We start from the raw sequence: 26,041 nt of genomic DNA, 5'->3' as shown, positions 1-26,041 counted from the left end.
GTTTTCAGGCCCACAGTTCTGAGTGCTTAACCATTAAAATCCACAGTTAGAAGCTTTATTTATTCTACCATGTTTGAGCTGTACAATTAATTTTTTCACCTTTTCTCCTTTGAAATGCCTTATCTTTAACAGTGGCATGACAAGTACACACTATTTGATCCTCTCCATCCTGGGAAAGGCTATTTAGTGCACTTGGCTGGTGGAAATAAGGGAAAGGTGTGTTTAAGCAAGAAAGCTGACCAATTTCCCCACTCCTACTAGAAAACACAGTTAAACACAAGCTTGCCCTGGATCAAACAGTTCCTGTTTCCAACCTCCAATGTCTTGATTGATTATTAATTTCCAATAATATTTTGTGTCACAGCCTTCCAACTGCCCTTTCATGTGCTCTTTTATTCAAGGCACTTCAATCACAATAACCTTTACACTATCAACTTCAATCAGTTGATTAGATGGGATGCAAGAAGAACCCCATGCTGGCTTTATTGATCCTTTGTAATCTTGTCCCATAAAGTACACCATTCTCAGGAACTCTTTTAGTTCTGATTCCCTCTGTGATGAGATACCTCGAAGAGAAAGTAACTCCTTCAAAGTAGGCAGTGAAGCAGATCCTTTGGGTTCCCAATCTAATTTTCATTCTTAACACAGGTGTTAAAGATAGCTTCTCTAGGTAGTGACTTTGGGGTGAAATCAAAGGCAGCATGTGCTGGCTCTAAATCCTCCAAGTGACATCTTCCCTTTAGGAAGCTTTGATGTTCTGCAGGGTGTGAAACCTTGGTTGGGATTCATGCGGATTAGTCTCACTGGGAAAGAAGAGTCACTCTGCATTTGTTTTCAGTGGATGACCCGCTCTCTCTGTCTCTCTCTCGGCAGCAACTGCACTGAGGCATAGTGATGACTATGCTGATTTATGGCTCCTAAAGAGACACAAGTCAACAAGGAAATGCGGAATTCGCCATGAAAGGAAATATTCTCAGCCGTGCACATACATAAAGGGCTGATGAAAGCCAGGCTTAACAGTTTGCCGCAGTTGTCTGGGGCAGAAAAAAAAGAACCAGAAGGAGGGGACAGACATCATAGGCACAGCACAAAACCACTGACAGAAGCTAAAGAATGTTAGGCCCCACTGAAGAAGGTTTATGCAATACACACGGCATATAGTGAATGGCTAAAAGCTTTGGGTGGTGACATGTTTGAACTCTTTTGTCTCTTAATACATTTTAAGAAAAACTTTTCCTAGATTTATGTTAGACATGAATAAAAACATAATGCTTAGAATAAAGTGTTTTAATCCAAAACATTGAAGGAGCGTGAGAAGTCTGTAAACTTGTTCACACTGGATATATTTCTTCTGGGAATAACTAGGTACTTTATTCCCAGGATGAAGTAGTTACCTTTAAAAATAAAAACTAGGCACAAGCCTTTATAATAAGAGAGAAAAATCAGTTCTAAAATATGAATGTGGGTCCTATCCATCAGGAACCATGCATAAAAGTGACTCATTAAATAAAAACCTATGACTGGGATTAAGAAAACTAAATTGTATTGGAAAATTGACATAAGTTAGAAATAGACCTTTTTGAAACACAGACACTGTAAATAAATTTACAATAACAATAGCTACATATACCTGCTATTCATCAGACTTTATATCTACTACTTGGGTTGTCACCTGAAGTCACCAGTTTTGGTGAGTTACCTGCAGTTGACCGGCAATGATTCAAATGCTCCAATTTTCTTGGGGTGAATTTCACATGAAGAACAAGGATGAATGCAAATCCCTGATCAGGCAAAGAGTCTTCTTGCTGGTTGCTTTGTTTCCTGAATTCTGCAAACAATTGGTTTCAATACAGTATTGCAATTTCCCACCAGGAAAATAGGTTTTGTAAATGTATATAGCGTATTTGAAGATGCTGTGATCATCTATGGAAGACACTTAGGACATAACACTTATAGCCATATCTCATGACTTTATAGCACTATTATTCTGCTTTAACTATCATGGCAATAGCCTACAGAACCTTGGGATTTGTAGTTTAAAGAGGGGTATTTAGAATCCTGCACAAAAAAACTTGAGGGTCTCACTCAACTACAAATCCCAGGTTGGATCTACACTGCTATATAATTCAGTTTCTGAGTCCAGATTAGTTGATGAGTCTATACTGCCATATAACCCAGTTCAAGGCAGATAATCTGGATTCAAAAACTAGACTATATGCCATTGTAAATTGGGCTCCAGAATTTCACAGTTTGCCATGGCAGTTAAAGTGGAATCATAGTGCTATGACTGTGTAATGTGAGAGGAATCTTAATGACATCAGCAGGCTCTGCTCATAAGACAAAGCCAGGGACCATCCCTGAAGCACCTTCTACACTGCCATATAAAATCCAGATTATTTGCTTTGTAGACACATATAATTCAGTTCAAAGCAGATAATGTGGATTATCTGCTTTGATAATTTGGATTATATGGCCGTTTGGAAAGAGCCCAAGATGTATGTTTTGGTTTGGTAATCTTAAAGTTCAATATGATCCTAAGTTATCAACCCTATCTCCTACTCCATCAGGTTTGCCCATGATCCAGGTGGTCTCATTGCAGTAAACTGAAGTTAGAGTGGCGACGCATGGGCACTTTCCCAATTTTTGTTCATCTAGCTTCTTTCACAGAAACTCCCTGTTCTAGGTTCAAAGCTAGAAAAATTATTTCAGACTAGATCTTCTATCATCTTTCAGTTGACACTTGCTGGGGAATTCTGGGAATTATTATCCAAAAAGTAACATCTTGTAGCTTTGAATCAGTGTATTGATATCAGTCTCATAGGACTTCATCACATGGGTAAATTTACCCATCATATGATATTTTCTGCACAGTTTGGGGATAGAGCCTGCCAGAACCCATTAAACAATGTACAGCTACTTTTGGCAGAGCTCCATCCCCAAACTGTGCTGAAAATGTCGTACAAGGGTGACAGAGGGGAGGGTTTCCATGTTCATGTTGCCTACACCAGGGCGAGCGCAGAAAGAAACCAGGCAGCAACGCTTTCCCCCATGTGATGGGGAAGGCGGTGCTTCAGGCAGTGCGAGACACATTCCCTCACTGCACCATAGATTTGCAACAATGCCCGGTGAATCCCCCCGCTGTTGCCCGCATTAGGCAGCTTAATGTGATGAGGTCCTTAGTGATATGAAGAGTCCGTTTCAATCCTTTACCCTCCTGTTGTTTTTTTAGTCCTCAACCACTACATACACAATCTCTTCTGGGCCTGAGTCATGAAAATACAGAGCTCTCTTTTCAAAGTCTTTTCCTGTAGCTTGCCTTGGTGAAGCTGCCAGACAAATGGGGGATTAAGACAAAGTAAACCCAGCTTTCCAAGCTCACACCTGCCAAAAACATCATTTACATCACATGGTAAAATTGGAGAAGGGATTTTAATAAAAGCAGATAGATGTAAAAGAAAAATGACTGTGGAACAAACAGACAAACCTCTGAAGAAAGTAAAACATAAAAAACAATTGCGGTGTCGGTAATGGAAAGGGAATAAAATTACATTCCTGTACATCAGATATCCAGAATTTTCTATAAATAGCAAATTTATCGAGTTTGCTATTAATAGCAAAAAAATAAAATAATTAGCCACACCATTAGACTAAGTCACATATCTGTTTTGGCAGAAACAGACTCTATTAATCCTTTTCAGCTGCTTTTAAAACATCCCAATTCCTCTCATTTTCTCCAATGTTTCTCCTGCATCATACTATTTCAGTTGCTGCAAAAGGCATTCATAGTACACAAGTACAGTAAGAATGCCATATACACAGGAGACACAATTACAGATAGTCCACAGTTACTGGAAACCACAGATAATAAAAAATTAAAATGATGTATAGTCCTAGCATCCCACAGAAATGTACTGGAGGATCCAGCATTTCATAGAAAAAGTATTCTCCCTAGGCATTTGTTAGGTCCTCCAGTAAAACACTGGTAATTTCCAGGGAAATCATACCTTAGAATCATACTGGAGAACTTGACAAATGCCTATTTTCCCCAGTTTTGGCTAAATGAACACATGGATATGGTTTCTGTTGTTATGAAGTCTAACTGTAGTTTGTACTTGATTCACAAAGGGGCAGTTTCGCCCTTCCCAGGACAAACACACACTGCTGCAGGTTCTTTCAAGCCTGTATATTAATCCTCATTAATAACTCTCACCATCGTGGCCACACTCTGCCATTGTTTGGCAACACAAGACCTAGTTTGTGTCTATGAAATGTTGGAGTTTATGAACAAATCATCCAAAAGAAATACACAGAAAACACAAGACAGAATTTTGAAAATCAGTGTGGTAAGTAAAGGAGTGGCTGTCTATAGCAATGATATCGTTTTGTCTTAGAAGTACCAGTTACTAAAAGAGCAGGAAATCCCATTACAAGAAAAATAATATGGCTTACTTGTTTTATTTTGTTTGCTGACTTTAAAAAAATATTCTGGAGGCTGAGCCTGACCTCTCTTGAGAATAAAGCCAACAGCAAAGGACATTGGATTTTTCTGTCTCCATCAAACTATCAATTAACTCTCATGAAGATTTTTTTAAAGAAAATCTATTTAGTTCTAGTCTCAGAGATTTTTTATCCTAATGAGAATGTCTTATGGGATAGCAATGTGCACTTGGCCCACATGAGGTTGTGTGGCTTCAGAATGGAATATTCTGGGGCTAGCCAGATTGAGTTCAGATAGGACTTCTTTAAATTTAATTCCCAACAGATCATGAAGTTAGATGATGTACCATAAAACTCAGGTTCAGGCTGGCACTGGTTTGAGACCAGGAAGTTTAAACATGACACCTGGTCTCAAACTACTTTGCAGAGGTATTTTTTATTTCCTGCAATGCACTTCAGCAGGGTCAGGTGTCTACAATTGCTGCAGCTCCTTATTTAGCTAAACTCAGTCTTTTCTGCAACTTTAAAAAAATGTATTATATGCCCTTACATGTGCTCTGCAGTGTACATTGGCAGCATGTATTTTGTGGCCATTGCAGCCACATGTGTCGGTTTAGATGGGTCCTAAAATACCTGTCTTCTTCCATGTTCTAAATCCCAACTTTCAGCTGCAGCCATCCCTTCTCAACTCAACTATTGCCTTGATGGTGTTGGTGATGGGTGGCATTTTTCCACATGATCACATTTGGACATTCCTCCAGTGCTGAGAGCAAACAGCACTAAGGTTTGGAAGGCAAGGAGGGTAAATTCTCAACCACAATTGGTTGCAAAAGAAGGGGTTTATTGACTTAAAATATTGTGAGTTAGGATTAGGAGCATTGTCACTTCATTGTGAAACACCACTCTGCCCTTCTTATAACTGGCTCTTCTTTGTCCAATAAATAAATAAATGAATAAATGAATGTAGAAAGATTATCTTAAAGATCAACCCCCAGCCAATGCAGGAAATTCATTACTACAGCACCTCAACAGGGGGTTTCTGTATTAGGAAAGATTGAGATGAAAGCAAGTTTACTAGTTTCTGAGAGAGTCTACTGAACTATTTGTGATATCAAGAGTGCTCTTTGGTATTTAGTTAAAATTTCTTGTAATGTGAACACACTGGTTCAAATCTTTTCATTTGGACCAAGAAAAAACAAATATTATGTTGTCAAGTTATGTTAGAGAACTTCATATCCATAAGCTATATGTTCCAGGGTTGCTGTTTTGGTCATGCGAAAAATGTATTTATGTCATGTCTGATTTATGGCAACACTAAGTGAAACTATCATGGGGTTTTCTTGGCAGAATTTGTTCAAAGGAGATAAACTTGTCCAAGGTGATGCACTGGATTTCCATGGCCAAGCAGAGATTTGAACTCTGGCCTCCCAGTGTCTAAATCCATCACTCAAAGCACTGTTACTCTGGGTCTCTCAGCTAAAAGTTACTCGTAATACTTTTATCAGGCCAACAGAAAAAACACAAATACATTACACAAGCTTTCAAAGTTCACGGGTAAAGTTGCTGAAAATCATGATGGGTTTTATTATATTTTGCTTCACTTTCATATGACATTCTAGATTTTTTATGATTAAAGCAGATATTTTTGCAAAGTTGGATCCATATTTACAATGTCCAGGAAATGCTCACATTTCCACCAATGTTGCAAATAAATTAAACACTATTATTATTATTATTATTATTATTATTATTATTATTATTATTGCTCTTTCCTTTGTGCCCAGATGATGGGAGTTGTGGTCCAACACCTCTGAGAGGCATCGACCTAAGAAAAAATGGTTTATAAGCCAAGCGAGACCATGGTAAGAGTTACAAGGCTGGTTCCTTACAACAGGACTTCTCTGATTCAACCATGTCAGCATTTTCAAAGTGCTTATTTCCTTAAGAGCATGTAAAACTTTAATGGGTGGTGAAAGATCCTCACCTTCACTTCCAGATGCCCAGAAAATCTTTTTTCCAAAGAAAAAAAACTTAATTGGATTCCTTCACACTTCGTTTTGGCAATCGATTCTATGAACTATGTTTGAAAAGACCATTTGGATTCAGGGGAAAAATTTATTCAAGAACAAAAGTCTGTATGATGGGAGAAGCCTTTTCCAAAGTCGACAATGAAAAACTAAATCCTGTGTATCATATAAAATCAACATCAAAGAGAAAAACTAAGAAAAGCAAAGAAATGCAAAAATAGAGGGGGTAAAACACTGAGCAAACAAAAAGCCCAAAAAGCCTACTAATATCACCCTTATAGAAAAAATTAACGACCCCACAAATTCTCATCTATAAGTAAACAGATGGAATTAAATTAACTTGTATGTTTATTGTAAGACAAGAATACTCCTGCACGTCAAAATGATAGGAATACATTTAATCATACATAAAATTATTAAAGACTCTTATCCAAGGGTACATCTAGGTGCAGGTTATTACCTATAAAGCTCTAAATGGTTCGGGACCTGCCTATCTTCTTGACCGCGTCGTCCCTTATGAACCTACGCAATGTCTGAGATCTTCCGGGGATACCCTCCTCTCGCTTCCGCCTTCTTCACAGATATGTCTGGTGGGGACGAGAGAGAGGGCCTTCTTGGCCGTGGCCCCCCGGCTCTGGAACTCCCTCCCTAGGGAGATTAGGTTGGCGCCCTCTCTACTGTCCTTTAAGAAACAACTGAAAACTTGGATGTTTAGGTTGGCTTTTGGAGAGACAACCATTGGATGAGCAGCCTCACTATAACTCTATTCTGAATTCTACTAGGTCCCTCTTATTTGGGTATTTTAATCTAATGATTCTATTTTTATATTTATATTGCTGCTACAGTCCCCCACCTATGAATTTGACTGAATTGTATTGGTGGTTGTTTGATACTATTACTGTTGTAATAACTTTGGTTTTAACTTTTGTTTTTATTACCATATTGTGTTTTAACCTGTGCATATTGTGTTAATGTATGTGTGTTGTTCTTTTGTAACATTGTAAGCTGCCCCGAGTCCCCACGGGGAGATGGTGGTGGGGTATAAATAAAGTTTCATTATCATTATTATTATTATTATTATTATTATTATTATTATTATCTAACTGAAGGATGGGAAAATATGTGGCTCCACAGAAGTTGCTGGATTCCAACTTCCATCAGAATGGGAAATGATAAGTAACGATGGGAACTGTAGTTCATTTACATCTGAAAGACTGCAGGTTCCTGACTATAAAGGTGATTGTATGATAGCAAAGGTGTGTGCCCTTTATTCCCGCCATTAGAGGGTCAAAACCAGAAATACTTAAGGTGAATCTACATGGTAGAATTAATGCTGTTTGACACCATTATAAAACTGCCATGGCTCATTGCTATGGAATACTGAGAGCTGTAGTTTGGGTGAGACCACAGTATTGTTTGGCAGAGAAGGCAATTCAGGTAAACCGTGATCTGTTTTGGTGTCCTGGGTTTCAGTGGGGCCCCAACCCATTTTTTTGGGTGCCTCCAGAATCTGGGAGGGCAGAAATCTGTTTTTGTTCTGGGGAGCCAAAATATCCGGCCCATTATGAGGAGGGGGCTTTCCATGCTCCCCTCCCCATCATTTTAGGCATTGAAGCTGCTTCCTACTCTAGAGAAGGGGAGTAGAGGTGCTGCAGGCAGACATGCTTGCTTTCTCTCCTGGGTGCCACACACTCTTTCCAAGGCATTTAAAGAAGCCAAGTTCTTAAAGCTGTTTCGTACTATAGAGGAGGAAAGGCACTGCAGGCAGGCATGCATGCTTTCTCTCCTAGGTGCCATGCACTCTTTCCAAGGCATTTTAAAGAAACTTCCCACTTCCAGATAAGGAAGAGTGATGACCTGCTGGAACTATTCTCCCTGGGCTACCTTTAAAAAACCCTCTTTTTTCTTGGCATGCTTTAATCTCCTTTCTGCATTGGTTTTAATGCTTCCTTAGAGCTGTTTCTACTTTCTGGTAGAGGAGAGGTAATTAGGTGGTAGTAGTTTTCAGAGAATGAGGGTTTTCTTTTTGTTTGCTGGAATTAATAAAAAAAATTAAACTGTGATGCCGAATAGGGGAGGAGGAGCCAAGATCGGCTCCACCTTGCTTTCATTGCAGGCGGGTTTTCATATCGGCAGGGCCATTACCATTACATACTCCTGAAGGTACCAAAGGAAAATAAATCTATCCACAAGTCTACTCACTTTCCATATTTGTACCATTTGCTACAACTGTTTCTTTATTGGTAAATCACTGTAGACCAGCATCTGATGGTTCATGGACCAGTCAATGGACCACCACATTGAATTTTAACAGATATGGCTAATAATTTACTGCTACAAAGAGCAAAAATGTATACACAAAGGTAGCTGCACAAAGTACAGGAAAAATAAGAAAGCCAGGAAACAAAATAATGGGCAAAAAAATCCTACATCTCCAAATGCTGTAGCAGAGCTTACCAAAGTAAACTAGCCATTAAGACTAAATGTAACACTTTCTTTATTCAGGAACATATTCTCCTTGAATCTATTTAATTTTGCACTGTATTCTGTCATTCAGTGGGGCATCGAGAAAGTAACGAGGGTTCATTAGGGTTCCATGCTTTGTCTGTAAAATAGGAAAAACACCCAGATCTATGAACAAAAACCCCAGATCAGCCTTGGATGGCACTGAAATGCAACCACCCATAAGCACAATAGGTGTCGGTACTTTGCGTCCTTCCTTATTTGAAGCTCTTTGGATAAAATTGCTAGTCCTGTAAGCTTTGCATTTGATGTTTCTGATTCCTATTATAGTCAGCCTGCTGGAGGGGTAAAATGGGATTCCTATTTAAGAGCCTGACTCTTTTGCAGCTGATGAAAATGTGGATGATGTTCCCCTTGAGAGAGAAGTGACAATGTCACTCAGGATGAGTCTATTGTGAAAAAGAAAAGAGGATAATTTTCTAGCCTAATAGGATCCCTCACACGTACATGCTGCTGATTTTTTAATAAAATGCACTGAATCACTCATATTAATGTAAGATCACTTTCTGCAGTGAGTGAGGCCCAGAAGATGACTGAATAATCAAGAGCTGATGAGGGGATGACAATAGGTGTGTGCTCCTTGTAAATCAACCCATCCCAGGGGCATTTAAAGCATCCCCGGCAGATGTGGCCCTACAGTCAATCAGACGTGTGATTGCATCATGTAAACGGCACCCTCCGGACTTCCCTTATTTGCTCTTATGAATTTCCTGTCAGTTTTTTTGCATAAATAATTCAAGCAAATGGCTTTGGCCATTGCGAGCTGCCAATTATTACAATGCCACCATTCACCATCACTCATTACTCTTATGTCAGCTCTTCCATTACCCATCCCTGGGTTCCAGACTTAAGAAAGCTATTATTCTATTTTTGCTCAAGGGCACTTATTTTCCACCTTGCCTGTCAGCCTTGGAAAAAAAAGTAGATTTTAATTGTCAAAAATATACTTTGCCTCCCTGCCTTTTTTTCTTTCTTTCTTTTTTGAAGACTTGCATGCAAGGCTGTATGACAGTCAGGAAACCGTAACAGATGGAAACCAAAATTTGTTCGCTCCATCCACACTTAATCAGACTGAGTTTATGGGGTCAGATGACTAATCATCTTCCTTTGGGAAGAACCACACCCAATCTTGGCTGTCCAACATCTGAGCATTCCTACTTTGTCACAACTCAGATAGGAAAACAAAGTTAAATTAATAATGCCATGCTTCTCTTGTGTGATTTCATTGTAGTACCATCACTGAAGCACATTACACTATAAAGATTTTTCACTGCCATTCTGTTTATGGTTGCAGAAAAAAATTCATAAGTACTCACCAATCTTCTAGTGATGAGACTCACCATACTTGGCAAAGCTGGCCATTGGAGAGAGGACATACAGTTTGCCTCTATGACTAACAAACCAAACCCGATCAACTTGATCAAACCTGTCATTGCTTTTTCTCTACTTATATACCATTCAAGAGCCTGGAGTCAACTCTACTCCATCACAATATAGAAGAGTAGGCTTTTATGGAATATAACATTCATTCTGAAAAAAGTCACAATGGTGAAAGTGAGCAATTGTTCAGCCAATCTGATTCCTGAACTTCTAGAAAGTAACTACAGGCAGTCCCCAAGTTAGGAAAAAGTTAGATTCTGTAAGTTTGTTCTTAAGTTGAATTTGTATGTAAGTCAGAACAGGTACATTTCTTAAGTTTAACTCCAGCCTAAAATATACATATATTAGTTTTGGGAAGCATAGGGAAGGGTTAACCCCATTGTGGCGTTTGTTCTGATGTCTGTGTCCATGTTCAAAAGATTTCACCTCACTTTCTGCCCCTCTGACAATTGGATTTTGAAAAAAAAATGGCTTGTTGTGGAAACAAGGATTGGTGATAAAGCTTCAACTGAGACATCTTTTCCCCATGATAACTCTTCTAAGAGTGAATTTCACTTCTGAGGGGTAAATTTCTTTCACTTCCTGTTGTCTCAGCCCTGTTCTTAACTATGAGTTGTTTGTAAGTCGGGTAGGTGTAACTTGGAGACTGCCTGTATATAAAACAACTTTTGTTCACAAGAAAGACTAAGGGTACTTCAGAAAGGATATTTACTGTCCTGTTGTTTTAATATGTTCCAATATTTGTTGGCGTAAGTCATCAGACAACTTGAAGGCAGGCACATGCATGCATGCCTGCACGCACGTACGCACACACACTCATGCATACATACATCAAGTGAACAGAAAAGATGGAGTTGTGGATACCAGTCTCTCTTGAAGCATTCGTCACTGTCTGTGTTAAGTAGGGACATGTGTAGAAGGCTTCTTCCCACATCCAAATGAATATTGGAAAGCTTTCTTGAATGTGTGGAGCAAGAACAGTATTTATGCTTCTACCTGTTGGGATAATATTATTGCTTGTGTATTTGTAAACAGATGAATGATTCAGAGACATTTTTAAATGTCTCCAGTGCTCTCTCTTCCAAAGAAAACTTGCTCTGGACTCCATACCTCAGGGCCATGGGGAGTGCCTAACAGTGCTTTCATCTGTTTTAATCTATTAGGAAGAAATGTTATATAGGTTTTTCTTTTTGTTACTTGCCCAGACTTTCTAGATGAATCAGGCCAGAATTTTTTATTCATTAACTAATTCGTCCACTCTAATTCCACAAAGAAAAGAGACACTAAACATAGAAGGAAAAGAGAGATTTGTGGGCAGAGACAATACCATACTTTTATTTTTCAATCAACTTAACTTCACAGGATTGCTATCAGACACAACTGTACTTTGGAAAGTACTATACAAGCAATTACCTGAACTGATTGAATGCAATGAAAAGAAAAGCAGTGTGATGGGACCGTGAGCATCAGACTTCCTGCAAACTGCCAGCCCCAATACTCCAGGATAGTTAGCAAAAGGCTCCTGTAGAGTAGAATGGGAATGGAAGAACTTTGTTAGAACTTCCTGCTGTTTTGTTTCGAACAGACACAGAAAAGACCTTGTGGATTTACTTCATTGCATTCTGATAATAAATACTAACCTTCCCACACATAAAAAGAATGGTCTTGTATTCTGCTTTGCAGATGACAGTGTTTTATTGGAAGGGCTATCAGAGGACAGCCCTTTATTTGAAGGTCTGTCTAGTTTCTTTGAAGGTCTGTCTAGTTTAAAGACTTATAAAGACATAGTACAGTAAGAAAGCAGAGCTGCAGGGGTCTTTACATTTCCCCAACAACATTTAGCATGTAGACAAGAAGACTGAGCAGACACTACAGGTTGCTTTCCCACTATGCTGTGATGCATTGTATTTCCATTTGAATCATTTTCTTGTTAATCAGAGACAAGTCAGCTTGAACTCTATGATTGACAGACCTCCAAGATACTTTGTTATTAACTTCCTTGCAAATCTGTCCTGTTTTGTCCTCTTTGTTGGTGGTATATTTTCTCTCTTTTGTTGGACCTTATCACATCTGTTGAATGTTAATTGGTCTTGAAATGATGCACTTTTATATGACCACCCCCATTTTATCCATCAGTGATGATGCTTGTTTTTTACCTCATTTTATATAATAACAATGGTAGTATACTGTATTCTGTGTTTTAACTGTAATTGAATTATTTAATTGTTTATTTTATTTGATTGTTGTGTGGATACAATTTTTAGTTATTGATACTTGTTTTAACTTGTTATGTTTCGTCCCTGTTTTGGGCTTGGCCCTTTGTTAGCCGCCCCGAGTCGCTTTGGGGAGATGGTGGCGGGATAGAATAATAAAGTATTATTTAAATAAAGTATTATTAATGCAGAATCCAATCAGAGCATTCCTGAGAGTTTCCATTTAAATATATCCAGTACAGCAGAGTCCAATAGCTCCTGAGATAGTTTGTTCCAATGTCAGATAACTCTGTTTTAAATATGCTGACAGCTTTCGTGATTGATGTCACTGAATATCTTAAGATAATTATATATTTATCTGCCATTTGCACAATGTATAAAGCAGTCCTTACACTCAAATGACTATAATTTCCCATCAAATAGAGTAAGCAACCACCCTGCTTTTGAACAGCTCATCACTCCCCTTTCACTTTAGCATCCTCAGATGACAATGATAAAAAGCCATCCCACAAAGTAGGTCCTTTAAGAATCTAGCTTCTGAGAAACTTGCTTCTGCTAATGCAGCTCTTCCTATTGAAAACATAGAACAGAATAGACTTAATTGGCTTTAATAACTCCAGTTATAGAAAATATATGGAGCTGGGTTTTTGTTGTTATTATTGATGCAATCAGGCATAATAGAGCAGGTATGCTGCATTTAACTTTGTGCTTGCTTAGGATGGCATGCAAGCGTGAGCAGGACTGGAGTTTGAATTAGTCATTGACCTTTGTTCCTCAGCCTGAATTGTTATTCTGCAGCGATTAAATGATGCTTTGCTGGTCACTCAGTCAGAGCTGGTCAATAAGCTATTAGTGCCATCATTGCTAGTGTGTCACACTCAAGCCTGACTAGTGTGATTAGTTCCATTATCAAGACCTTAGCAGCCCCCTTGTCAAAGCACACTCTGCATTTCTGGAAGATTTATTTTTGTTGTACTATTTTTTTTTTTAATGGTAGGGCTTTTGCAGCAGCCTGCATTTAGCTAGCCCAACAGATTTTCCACATCCATTATGAGAATTCAGATTTCATCTCCTTGTCAGAAGTCATCTATATTGCCTCTAATCTTTCAACTGATGAATTCTTTGGATTGTGTGCTGAGTTTCCTAGGTCGGGCAGACATTTTATGGCTGGCTTTTACTTGCCTAGCTGAGTTGGAACTAGCCCTCAGTGCTGAAAATGTGCAAACATCTCTGCTAGAGGATATGCTTTACTGGTGGTAAATTGATGCAGCAGGTAGTCTGCAATAGAGAAAAGCCCCACAGACCTTTAATTGTTGGCTCTTGGCATCTCTTTATAACAAATGTTATCATCAGGCCACCAAACAATAAATTCTGCCTTGAATATCACAGAGCCAACATTGCAAATCCCTATGGGTGGATAGTAGGTTCCATGAGGTAGTTGCACACGCCCACTTGGTGAAGCACCTGGAAGATAGCTCTTCACATTTATACAGGGAAGGACCAAAAAGGAAACTAGTCCATGTAGGCATGATCTATTTGCCATCGTAATAAATACAATGAATAGTACAGTAGAGTCTCACTTATCCAACACTCGCTTATCCAACGTTCTGGATTATCCAACGTAGTTTTGTAGTCAATATTTTCAATACATCATGATATTTTGGTGCTAAGTTCGTAAATACAGTAATTACTACATAGCATTACTGCGTATTGAACTACCTTTTCTGTCAAATTTGTTGTCTAACATGATGTTTTGGTGCTTAATTTGTAAAATCATAACCTAATTTGATGTTTAATAGGTTTTTCCTTAATGCCTCCTTATTATCCAACATATTCGCTTATCCAACATTCTGCCGGCCCGTTTATGTTGGATAAGTGAGACTCTACTGTACAAGCATATTGTTAACAGGAAGACTTATTCCCTCGGGGCCCTTTCATAATACACAATACAAAATTATCTCAGTATGATTCCATATTAACTGCCATGACTGCATCCTATATAATCCTGGTGCATTTGATAAAACTGCAAATTCCAAGATTGTTGACATGGCAGTTAAATAGGAATACAGACCTACCTCACCTTACCAAGCATCTAAAGTGATGTCTTTTCAATCCACCCACCTCCCTATTTTTTTTCCTTTACAGTAGAGTCTCACTTATCCAACATAAACGGGGCGGCAGAACATTGGATAAGTGATTACGTTGGATAATAAGGAGGGATTAAGGAAAAGCCTATTACACATCAAATTAGGTTATGATTTTACAAATTAAGCACCAAAACAACATGTTTAACAACAAATTTGACAGAAAAGGTAGTTCAATACGCAGTAATGCTATGCAGTAATTACTGTATTTATGAATTTAGCACCAAAATATCACTATGTATTGAAAACATTGACTATAAAAATGCGTTGGATAATCCAGAACGTTGGATAAGTGAGTGTTGGATAAGTGAGACTCTACTGTATCTCTGTCTAGCTGGAAGTATTTTAGTAGCATCAGGACTGAGGGATGGTAAAGGAGGTTCAAAGAAGCACAGACATATGGTGTTAGGTTGCAGCAACATTAGACAAAACAATAGAGCATGATCTTTGAAAGATCCTATTGTAACTGTCTATTCAGAGCCGGCCCTAGGTATTTTTCAAGTGTAGGCGAACAGAATTTTGGCACCCCCCCCCCCCCCAAACCAATCACTGAAAAATAAAAGCGTTGGATAAGCGAAAATGTTGGATAATAAGGAGGGATTAAGGGAAAGCCTATTAAACATCAAATTACATTAAGATTTTACAAACTAAGCACCAAAATATCATGTTTTACAACAAATCAACAGAAAAAGCAGTCTTGACTGCACCCCCGTATGTTTTGCACCACAGGCGACTGCCTAATTCGTCTCATTGTTGGACCGCCTCTGTTGTGCTTGCCTGTAAGTGAACTATTGTAGTTGTTTATGTGCCTGCCTACAAAAGACAGGGTAAGCAGCAGCATTGTCCCTAAAGCTCATAAAGATTCTAGAACCCATCTTTCTGGTGGCAAGAGTCCATCCACTACAGATAGGCATCAAATGTTGTTGCTTCTATGAAGCTAAATAATTTGGGAGAGAACTGACGGGTCAAGACAAGCATGAGGGAAGGGATGGGAAAGGAAGTTGGAAAGCAGACACATTGTCTCTGATCACCAGAAGCCCTGCTCTATGGATCTCTGTTGGTTTCCATGTTTTCAGCTGCGCTGTTATGATGAGGAATATACATATTTTTGCCTTTTGAAAGCAAGGGTTAGAGCTTATAAAGCAAGGTTTATCATTCCCAAATCACTGTACTTGGCATGCATTTCCATCAGCGTTTCTCTTTTCTTACTATTTTAGACACAGGACCTCATCACATGAAAGTGGAAAAAGTGGGGGAAAGCAGTCAAGGTTCCAGGCCTTTCCATCTTCAGGGATGGCAGAAATGCCATGTTCTTTCCCATCTTTTCCCCATTTCTCTCCAGCGTCTCTCTGGCTTTTCTCATTGGGAGTTGGGAAGCTTTTTACATATTTAGGCTATCCCTCATTGTCTGAGTATGATGGCTTTCCATATGCAGTGTCTTGGCAGTGACTGTAGAGCCCTATTCTTGACCTGCATGTTCTTCCACAGTGAGGACATTGGTTTTCAGGTGGAAGGTGTTCCTGATCAGGGTTGGCTTGGTGCGCCTTCCTCTTGGCATTTTTCTCCCTTTCTCCCTCCATTCATGGCTCTTTGAATCCCACAGCACTGCTGGTCATAGCTGACCTCCAGTTAGAGAGCTCAAGGACCAGGGCTTCCCAGTTCATGATGTCTATGCCACAGTTTTTAAGGTTAGCTTTAAGCACATCTTTAAATCTCTTTTCCTGTTCACCAACATTTTGTTTTCTGTTCTTGAGTAGGGAATAGAATAACTGTTTTGGGAAATGGTGATTGGGCATTCAGACAACATGACCAGTCTAGCAGAGTTGATGGCATAGGAGCATCGCTTCAATGCTAGTGATCTTTGCTGCTTCCAGCACGCTGACATTTGTCCACCTGCCTTCCCAAGAGATTTGCAGGATTTTTTGTAGGCAATGCTGATCAACTCATTCAAGAAGTTGAGTGTGATGCCTGTAGACAGTCCATGTTTCACAGGAGTTGGGTAGCATCTGACTCCTAAAAACAATATTTCCCCCTGTTTTCCTGTGCTGCTGCAACAAAGTCCCACAGGCAACCACCAGAAGTGGCCTTGCATCATGTGATGGCCTCAATGGGACTCCATTTTAGCAATAAAGAGAAACAAACAGAAGACTGTGTGTGATGAGGTCCTTAACTTCTTTCTTTACTGTGGTGCAGATCACTGCAGGGCAGCATCCGTGTAGCAAAAGGTCCTTCTGATGTCTGTGATATTTGTGATGGGTAGCCAAGAAGAAGAAAATTCTTACTATTCTTGAACTGAGTCACTAGAGAAATGTTCCAGCACTGCTGATTTGACTGCTGCAGGGACTCACATTTTGTTATCAGTAGGTCTTGATAAAAATTACCATTTTTGTCCCAGAAGTAATGAAGTAGGAGAGGAAGGCGAAAGTCCAAAGAATGAGCACTGAAAAATAAGGATCCCTGTTTGCATCTGTAGTCTACATATTCTAGACAGTCACATACAATGCTGTCAGCAACATCACTGGGAACAAGAATAAAAATGTGCCATCTATTTTATGCATTAACTTTTCTTTTTTAAAGAGAAAAAGCTGCTCATCCTCAGAGAAATCCAACATACAGACAAGCCCCTTTTGGGACACCTTCAAAGTGTCTTTTGTCAGAAGTGTCTCATTTACCTTGTCAGAATGAAATACGAAGCACGCTCAGAAACTCAGGGAGCACCTTTCTCTCCAGCTCGCCAGCAATCCCCTTAGCAATAATTGACAATGGACACACCATGTAAGGCAACTTTACAAGAAAAGAGCTAAGAAAGAAAAACTCTGAACAACGACAACAAAAATCTTTCTCTTTACTTTATGGCTTTGAAATAGATGTTTAAAAAATAGTGTATGCGTGTGAGAGTGTTCCTCTTGGGGCTTCTTTTGTTTGCTTCACACTCCATTGTTTTCTTTCTCTATAGGCTTCTGTTTTGGTTTTATTTGGAATCTTGTAATGAGAACTGACAGTTTGTCATGGCAGCTGTCAAAAATGTGTGAGGAGAAGACATTTGCCTGGAGGACAGTGGGCTAATTTTCTCCTTGAAATGTGTGATTAAAAGGTGATAAAACTGTGACCAGTTTGTTGGTTTGGGTTGGTTAGGCACCAACAGGTTTGGATGGTCCAGTATTTCAGGAGGAAAACTATCTTCTCTGTTTAGTGGACAAGTAGCATGGTAAAATGAGGACCAGGCAAGAGCCCTTCAATTCATGCCTTTCAATCTGGAACAATTAAAAAAAATCTTTGGTAAGAAAGACCATTCTGTAATCAAGACCATTTTATAAGTACTGGGCAAACATAGGTTTATAATCTCATTGAGACCTATAAAATCATAACTGAGGTCTTAACTAGACAGGATATAAACTTATCAGGATCTATTGTTAAAGATTAAAATGGCAGTATCAGCTTAAACCCTTTTCAATATGGAAAAACCACTGTACATATATTTACTGAAATCTCCATCAACAGAGAGCAACATTTGGCTTAAAGAAACATAAGAACCAGACTAAATGGACTTTTGAAGAGATTGTAGATTTGCTCCTGTTAGTTTCTGGCCCCAAACATGATTGCTAGCATGTTCTGTTGGCACCAAGGCTTTCCTTTTAAAGTTGCAGTACCAAAATCAAAAACAAAAGCAAAGAAAAAAAACACAGTGACCTACAAAAATCTTTCAAAACACAGTGGTACCTTGGTATCTGCTAGAGTTTGATTCTAGGCCCCTTATGGATACCAACATCTGTGGATGCACAAAACTTAGTATATATGATAGTGTTGTAAAATGGTAACCCTTTTATAAAATCATGATATCAAGCTTGAGTTGTGGATTGTTTATAAAATAAAATAAAATAAAATAAAATAAAGCCATGGATAGTAACATCCATGGATGCAGAGGGCTGATTGTAAAGCAATTATTTTTTATCATCTAAAAGTGAAGTCCAAAAGGATTCAGATAAACTTCACATGGGAAGACATTTCATATCCTCCCCATGACTGTCAAGCACCTCTCTACCTAGTTCATTAGCAAGGGACATGAAGTAAAAATCTGTTGAGATTGATATGGAGCAGAGAAATTCATGAAATATTTTGATCCCAGGCTATTTTGTATAGATCAAAACCGGAATCATGAATTCAGCCTGGTGGTTGTCTGACACAAAAGAAGGATCAGATATATTCTGATTTGCAAAGAGATGTAAACTAAAAGAATTTTTAACATTGCCTTCAAGTGGGGAAAAGCATATTTTTTTCTAATCTATTTAATCTGAAGATAACTAGAGGATGAATGGCTGAGGCCAATTTTAGTTCAGAGATGAATTTAGGAGAATATCCCCAGTTATACTTACCGATGGTAATAGAAGACTATTTCAAAGAATATGGAGCTTGAAATGTTAGACATAGCAAGAACCTTTAAAGTACCTTTTTATTTGTCTTTAAAAGAAAATTCTGAGAGAAGCTAGTTCTAGTATTGGTTAGCCTTAGAAGCCACCCATGCCTTCTATGTATTTGCCAGTCTTTGGCTAGCTCAAAAAACTCACTGAATGAAATCCCAGTACTCACAATCCAAACATGCTAGTTCAGTGGTTTTCTGTAATTCAAAGCAAAGTCCAGAAGAACAGGTTTAGTTGACACAAATTTGTTTTGTTTTATCTGCAGTTGTTAGTGTGAATTTGGTCATCAAGCGAGCCCACAATTTAAGTCTCACTTTAGCTCTTAACTAACCCTATGGACTTGCTCAAACTGCTGTACTTTTTTTTGGGAGGGAGGGGGCAACATGTGGACCGGAAAGACTGACTACAAAATTGTTGTGTGTGGTGGGTGGGCACACATGAACCATACTCAGTCCACAGTAGAGATGGAAAATATTTTAAAATATTCTGTTAATGGATTTTTAAAAAGGTTTACTGGGTGCTGGGAAATCATCATAAACAGAATTCCCCCAACCTACACAGCTTCGTAGGTCTGGATTTTTTTGTAGAATATGTTTATTATGTGTTTTATGCAGAAGACTACCTTTTCATGCACAATATGGTCCAAACTATCAAAAGTCAAAAACGTCATTGTTTTTAAGAACTTTCTTATAATTAGGAGGAAGACAGACAAAATATTTGTGTTTTACATACAGGGAAGACACTTGCAAGGAATTATCTTCCCAGTCCATATACTTCTTATAGGAGCTTCCTTACTAAAGTCAAATCCTACTGAAATAGCGCATCCTTCTGATTCTTCTAGAAGGTGCACATCTTTGAATAATCTGTCACACAAAGGGCATGCAAGTCAAAAAATATGTCATTGACACCAAGTTGGTGTTCTATGGCCATTGACAGCATTTGTTGTTTCCTCCTGCCACCTAAAATCTTATTGCAATCCCTAACAGTACTGAAGCAACCACTTCATTCAAAGACATCTTGAACAATGCCAGGGTGAATCAGTCATCATGCCACAAGAACAATAAAAAGAAAGCCGTACACTTGAAGACTGCTGCCTTCTTTTATGCAATCAAGATTGCTTTCAACAAAGCATGAGATGAATGAATTAGAAAAATTCTGATGCCTGCTCCCCAGGATATCTACCTTTAAATGAATACAATCTGTTGTAGTTGGGCCAAGGGGCAGTTCTGGTACTACTGATAAAACTGCTAGTAGGAGGAAAAGGGATAATGGTGAGCAGGTGTTTGATGAGGAACAGCAAGTAAAGTGGGTTCCGGAAATACTTATGGCTCCTTTGGAGGATTAAACGTTTGAAGGGTTCTCTAGTGAAGAGGAGTCAATGCTGGAGGATGATGGGTTAACAGAAAGTAGAGGAACTAAGAGGTCAACTCAGGAGCAAGAGTCAGATGAGGAAAGGGAAAGGAAGAAGATCCGGGACATACTTACTGCTCCCACGGAAGATGAAACATTTGAGGGTTTTTCTGGGGATGATGGGTCTGGGAGTGGGATGAAAGGTGCTGCAGATTGGACTCAAGTAAATGGGTATGCAGAACCAGTTTCTGAGGGTGAATCAGAAGGTTGACAAACTATTGGTACACATGGGGAGATCTAAGTCTTGACCAAAGATGGAGTGATTGGAGGGCTGATGAGCGAGGTTCACATATGAGATCAAGATCAGCTGTGGATAATGATGACAGGGCGGAGGCCTCATCATCATCGGACTCCGAGGTGTAAGTTAAAAGTGGAGTTGGAAGTGAAGGTTCCTTGCAGAAGGCAAGGTGTCATTTTGGGACATTGCTTTGTTGCTGCCTGTTCTCCTTGGGTCCTGGCTGTACAGCTTCGTGTTCCTGAATCCGGTTTGGCTCCTGACGATGACAACGTTCATTCCTGGTTTGGCGTTCCTGGCTTCCCTTTGGCTCCTGAATTCGGCTTTGGCTCCTGATGATGACAATGCTAATTCCTGGCTTCCTTTTGGCTCCTGAGTTCGGTGTTGGCTCCTGATGACGATAACGCTTGTTCCTGGCTTCCCTTTGACTCCTGAGTTCGGTTTCGGCTCCTGACAACGACCACGCTCGTTCCTGGTTTGTGTTCGCTGGCTTACTTTTGGGTTTCTGGATTCGGCTTGGCTCCTGACAATGGCGTTGCTCGCTCCTGACTTGGTGTTTGTTGGCTTCCTGCTGGTTCCTGAATTTGGCTCGGCTCCTGACGACGGCATCGTTACTTCTGGTTTGCTCCCCTGTTGGTTCCTGAATTCGGCTTGGCTTTTGACGACGGCATTGTTACTCCCAGTTGGCTTTCTTTTGGGTTTCTGGGTTCGGCTTGGCTTTTGGACAACGGCATTACTTGCACTCACTACTGGTGAGCGTTTTGACTCTTCCTTGGCCCTTTGTGCATTAGTGGGGCGTGACTCTAGTTCCAGTGAACGTTTGGTTGAGGTTAAGACGGATTATCAGGCCAAATAATCCAGATTATTTTCTGTTCCAGCTTTTTGCCTTTATTTTGCAACACTGACATTTACTTTTGTTAGGAACAGTGAATTTAAGTGATTCTAAGTTCAAAATATCATTTAATAAACATTTGTTAACTCTACTTATTGTGTGTGGCCCTTTAAGAGGAAGCTGAGTCCTGACACAATTCTGACTCCTGACACATGAGTTTGCTCATGTTAAGTATAGTGATAGTCAAACTGGATTCTGATGGCAACACATTTGAGCTTAGATGAAAAGCTATTTCAGAACTCATTTACACCTGATAAATTGTTACACTGGGTATATCTAGTCTGACCATTGAGACTTGCATCATGATGAACAGCCTACAGATCTGCTGCTACGGTCAGCCCTTTCCTTGCCTCTTCCTCATATTTCTTTTCATAACTTAATCAAATCTGCCTTCACAATGACTTACAGATATCAAAATATAGGAAACTGCCAGATACTGTTTCGGGCCATTGGCTGATCTGTCTCCGTATCATCAACAGGAGAAAAATTTCAAATTATCAGCAAGAAAGCTCTAGTGCAGGCATGGGCAAACTTTCTAACTTGGGAGCTGCATAGCGGTCCAGAACAGGGTGGGTGGTCTGGGAGGGAGGCGGTTGTCCCCAAATCCCCTCCCTGCCCTTTTCTCCCCTTCCTCTTCTCTTTCAGAGGCCATAAGTGAAAGAAAGACAGGAAACATTTGGATCCCAAAAGGGTTAGCCTTGGTCAGGATGAGATGATGGATGGGAGGGGGAAAGTGTATCCATAACACCCTGTATTGCCTACTCCTGATATAGAATCCTAGAATCCTTGAGCTGGAAGAGATCCCCAAGGATCATCCAGTCCAACTCCCTGCCATGCAAAGCCTCAAGAGAAGGAGACTCCACCACATTCTGAGGCAGCCTATGCCACTCTCCAACAGCTCTTACTCTCAGAAAGTTATTCCTAATGTTTTCAGTCAAATCTCTTTCCCTGCCATTTGAAACCATTGCTTCCCTCTCCCCCTCAATGGGACACCCCTGTAAATCTTGAAACGTGGTTTTCATGTTCCCTTTCTACTGTCTCTTCTCCCAGATAAACATCCCCCAGGAGGAAGGGAGAAAGGAAAAAGAGAAGGAAGGAAGGAAGGAAGGGAGGGAGGAAGAGTGGAAGGAAGGAAGGAGGGAAGGAAGGAAGGAAGGAAGGAAGGAAGGAAGGGAGGGAGGGGAAAGGAGGGAGGAAGGAGGGGCAGAAGGAAAGACGAATGAAAGGGTGGAAGGGAAGGGAAGTGGGAAGGAGGGAGGGAGAAAGAGGGAGGGAAGACAGGAAGGCAGAGGGGGAAGAAAGAAGGAAGGATATGATGGTGTGAGAGAGGAGGATCTGGGAAAAGAGGCCAAGGGCCACATCCAGCCCCTGGGCCTGGGTTTGCCCATTCCTGCTCTAGTGGCTCACCACATTACAAATTCTAGGATTCCATAGAATGTTGCCTTGACAATTCAAGTGGAATTTGGCTGTTATTTGCGATCAAATCTTCTTTGACTTATGGCAACCTTATGAATGAGAGACTTCCATGAACCCTGGTCATCAACTGCCCTGCTCAGATCTTGCAAACTGGGAGTTGTGACTTCCTTGATTGAATCAATCCTCCTTTCTATTCTCTTCTACTTTCCCAAGCATTATTGTGTTTTCCAATGAGTTGTGTCATCTCTTAGTACTACAGCTTCAATGTCTATGTCTCCTAGCAAGAGTACTGGCTTGATTTGCTCTACAACCTATTCCTTTGTCTTTTTTAGAAGTCCATGATATCTGTACAACTTCTATCCAGAACCACATTTCAATTTCTTTTTGTTCTTTTTCTTCATTGTTCAGCTTTCACAATAATAGATAGAAGTCAGAAATACAATGGCCTGGATGATTCTGATCTTGGTAGTTAGTGATAAGTGCAATATAGCACTATAATTGTGTAGTGGAGAGATTTTTTTTCCACCTGGAGGTGCAGAAGATTGAAAATTGCACTTTCTGTATGCAAAGTAACTGTACCAATGTAGAGGTATTAACCCTTTTCACAATGCAACTCCTCTTCTTTCCAAAGATCATGGGGAGTGTCTATAACATGATCCTGTTACATACAATCCTAAAATTTGACCTCAACATCCAGACTGATCTGGTCATATGAGTCTTCCTTATTTGTGGCAATGCTATTCTTCCACTACTGCCTTGGGACACTCCATCTCACATTCTTCCAGAAGCTCCTGAAGATGATTTTGGGAAGCAGAAGTGAGAAGAAATTCCTTTCCCTCTACTTAGAGCCGAATATATAAGTTGCATGTTGTTGATGTAAAATAGGAATTACAAATGCAGCTGGTCTGTTGTCATTAGCCTGGTTGATTCTATTTTGACAATAGCTGACATTTTACCAGTGGCCTGTATTGTTTTGCTGAACTATGCCATTTGTATTCTATTTTGGATATTCGTATGACATTTTCTTCTTCTCAAAGTATTTACTGGGAACCTCTGGCATTACTTTTCATTCCTACTTCTCAGGGCAGTTTAAATTGACCCAGCATTTTACAAAATGAAACATATCTATATATTTGGCAATCTGTTTGCATCATTCCAGAAATAACTAAAATGGCCACAGCCAGTAATATAGAACTCTTGTTTCTAGGACATGGATTCAGCAAGGATCAAGCAAGGGAAAGAGGAATGTCAGCACTAAAAACAAAGTTATTATAATTTTCAACTAGTTTAATACTGATAAATCACTTAAATACTTTGATTAGAACTCCTGAATAATAATAATAAAATGTCCTGTGGAAATTGCTGAAAATTGATTTCTAAAATGTTGTGTGAGGGAGAGAAGGAAGAACATAAAGGTGAGAGGGAGGGAAACCTAGGATATATTTTGATATAAATTTTTATTGTGATATATGAAAAAAGAAAGATACAAACTTCAAAATGCAACAATCCAAATACAACAAATACATGATACTTAAAACATGAAGGGGAAGAAAGCTTGTAGGAAGAGGAATTAGTTACAAATAGTTGGCGATTTAGAACTAATTATTTCAAGTCAGCCTCTAATATGGTTAAAAGCAGATTCCTACTGCTGAGTATCCACAGAGGTTTGGTTGCCAGACACATATACACACTGTGGGTACCAACATCTGGAGATGCTCAAATCCTATTATATATGGTGATATAGTAAAATTATGTCCCTTATAATGGCAAAATTAAGGTTTGCTTTTTGGAGTTAAAAAAAAGTATTTTCAAGGCTTGGATGATTGAATGCATAGATGCAGAATTTCTGGATATGGAAGGCCGATCGTATTCTTAAACTTCAACATTCAGATTGCAATATGCAAATAACTTCCTTCTTGTATGTCTTCATGGCCAAAATAATGTGTGCTCATCTCAGTTGCTGCAGTGAGTCCATATGATGCGTAGGCTGAATGCGGAGCACATCCTCTGCATTCAGCCATTAATCCATATCAAGGGAACACAGGATTTACTCCAAAGCTTCCTGAAAGCTCTGAAGTAATGCTGCCTAAGGCATATTATTTAAACAGCATTTCTAGCCTTGGCTGTTACTACAATTTTGATCTGTCATATATGCCAATGCTTTAAGGATGACAGTTTTTTAAAAATTATAAGCAGTATCAGCCTTTTTTGGAATTGTTCCATATAATCCTTACCAAATGTCAGCTGTTCTAAAATCCAATATGCTAAAAAGGTATCAACTTCTAAAGACATTTTTTTTAAAAATGACAGAAGGGATTTGTTTACATTACCATATTTTATTTAGAAAAAAAACTTGACAGAACAAGTCAACTACGGTGGGTCGTTCCAAATTACTGCTGAAGCCACAGCTTTCCTTGCAATCCTTTTTTTTTTGCTTTGATTTCCAGCTCTAAGCAAACTAATTCTTTTTGTCCATGGTATTATTAATATCCTGACATTCTTAAGCCCTAAATGGCCACAGTGTAGTACATCTCTGGGTCTCCCACTGTCCCTTTCTTCAAAGCCAGGCTAGAACTTTTTCCTATTCATGGCAAATAATAAAATGGAATCCCATCCCCTTTCCAGAGTCACACTCTGTATCGAAATTTAACTCAATATGGATGATGGAACAACATCCTTTACCACATCAGAAGCATGGGATTCGCTTGGGAACATAAGACCAGGGTGCATGTTACTCATAACTCTGATACCAAGCCAACAATTCCAACTTCCTAGAAGCCACTATATAAGGTAGCAGAAGCAGTCCAACACAAATGGAGGACATCAAGTTGGAGTTGCCTTATCCACAAAATGCAGGAACTTGAATATGGCATAGGGTTTTTTTATTTTACTGTTTGTTTTCCACAGACTCATGTGTCATGCAGCATAGAGCTATGTTTATTGATG

Source organism: Anolis carolinensis, chromosome 2 (assembly GCF_035594765.1).
Source record: "Anolis carolinensis isolate JA03-04 chromosome 2, rAnoCar3.1.pri, whole genome shotgun sequence".
Lineage (NCBI taxonomy): Eukaryota > Metazoa > Chordata > Lepidosauria > Squamata > Dactyloidae > Anolis > Anolis carolinensis.
The sequence above is the reverse complement of the archived record's forward strand: the minus strand, read 5'-3'. Positions refer to the sequence as shown.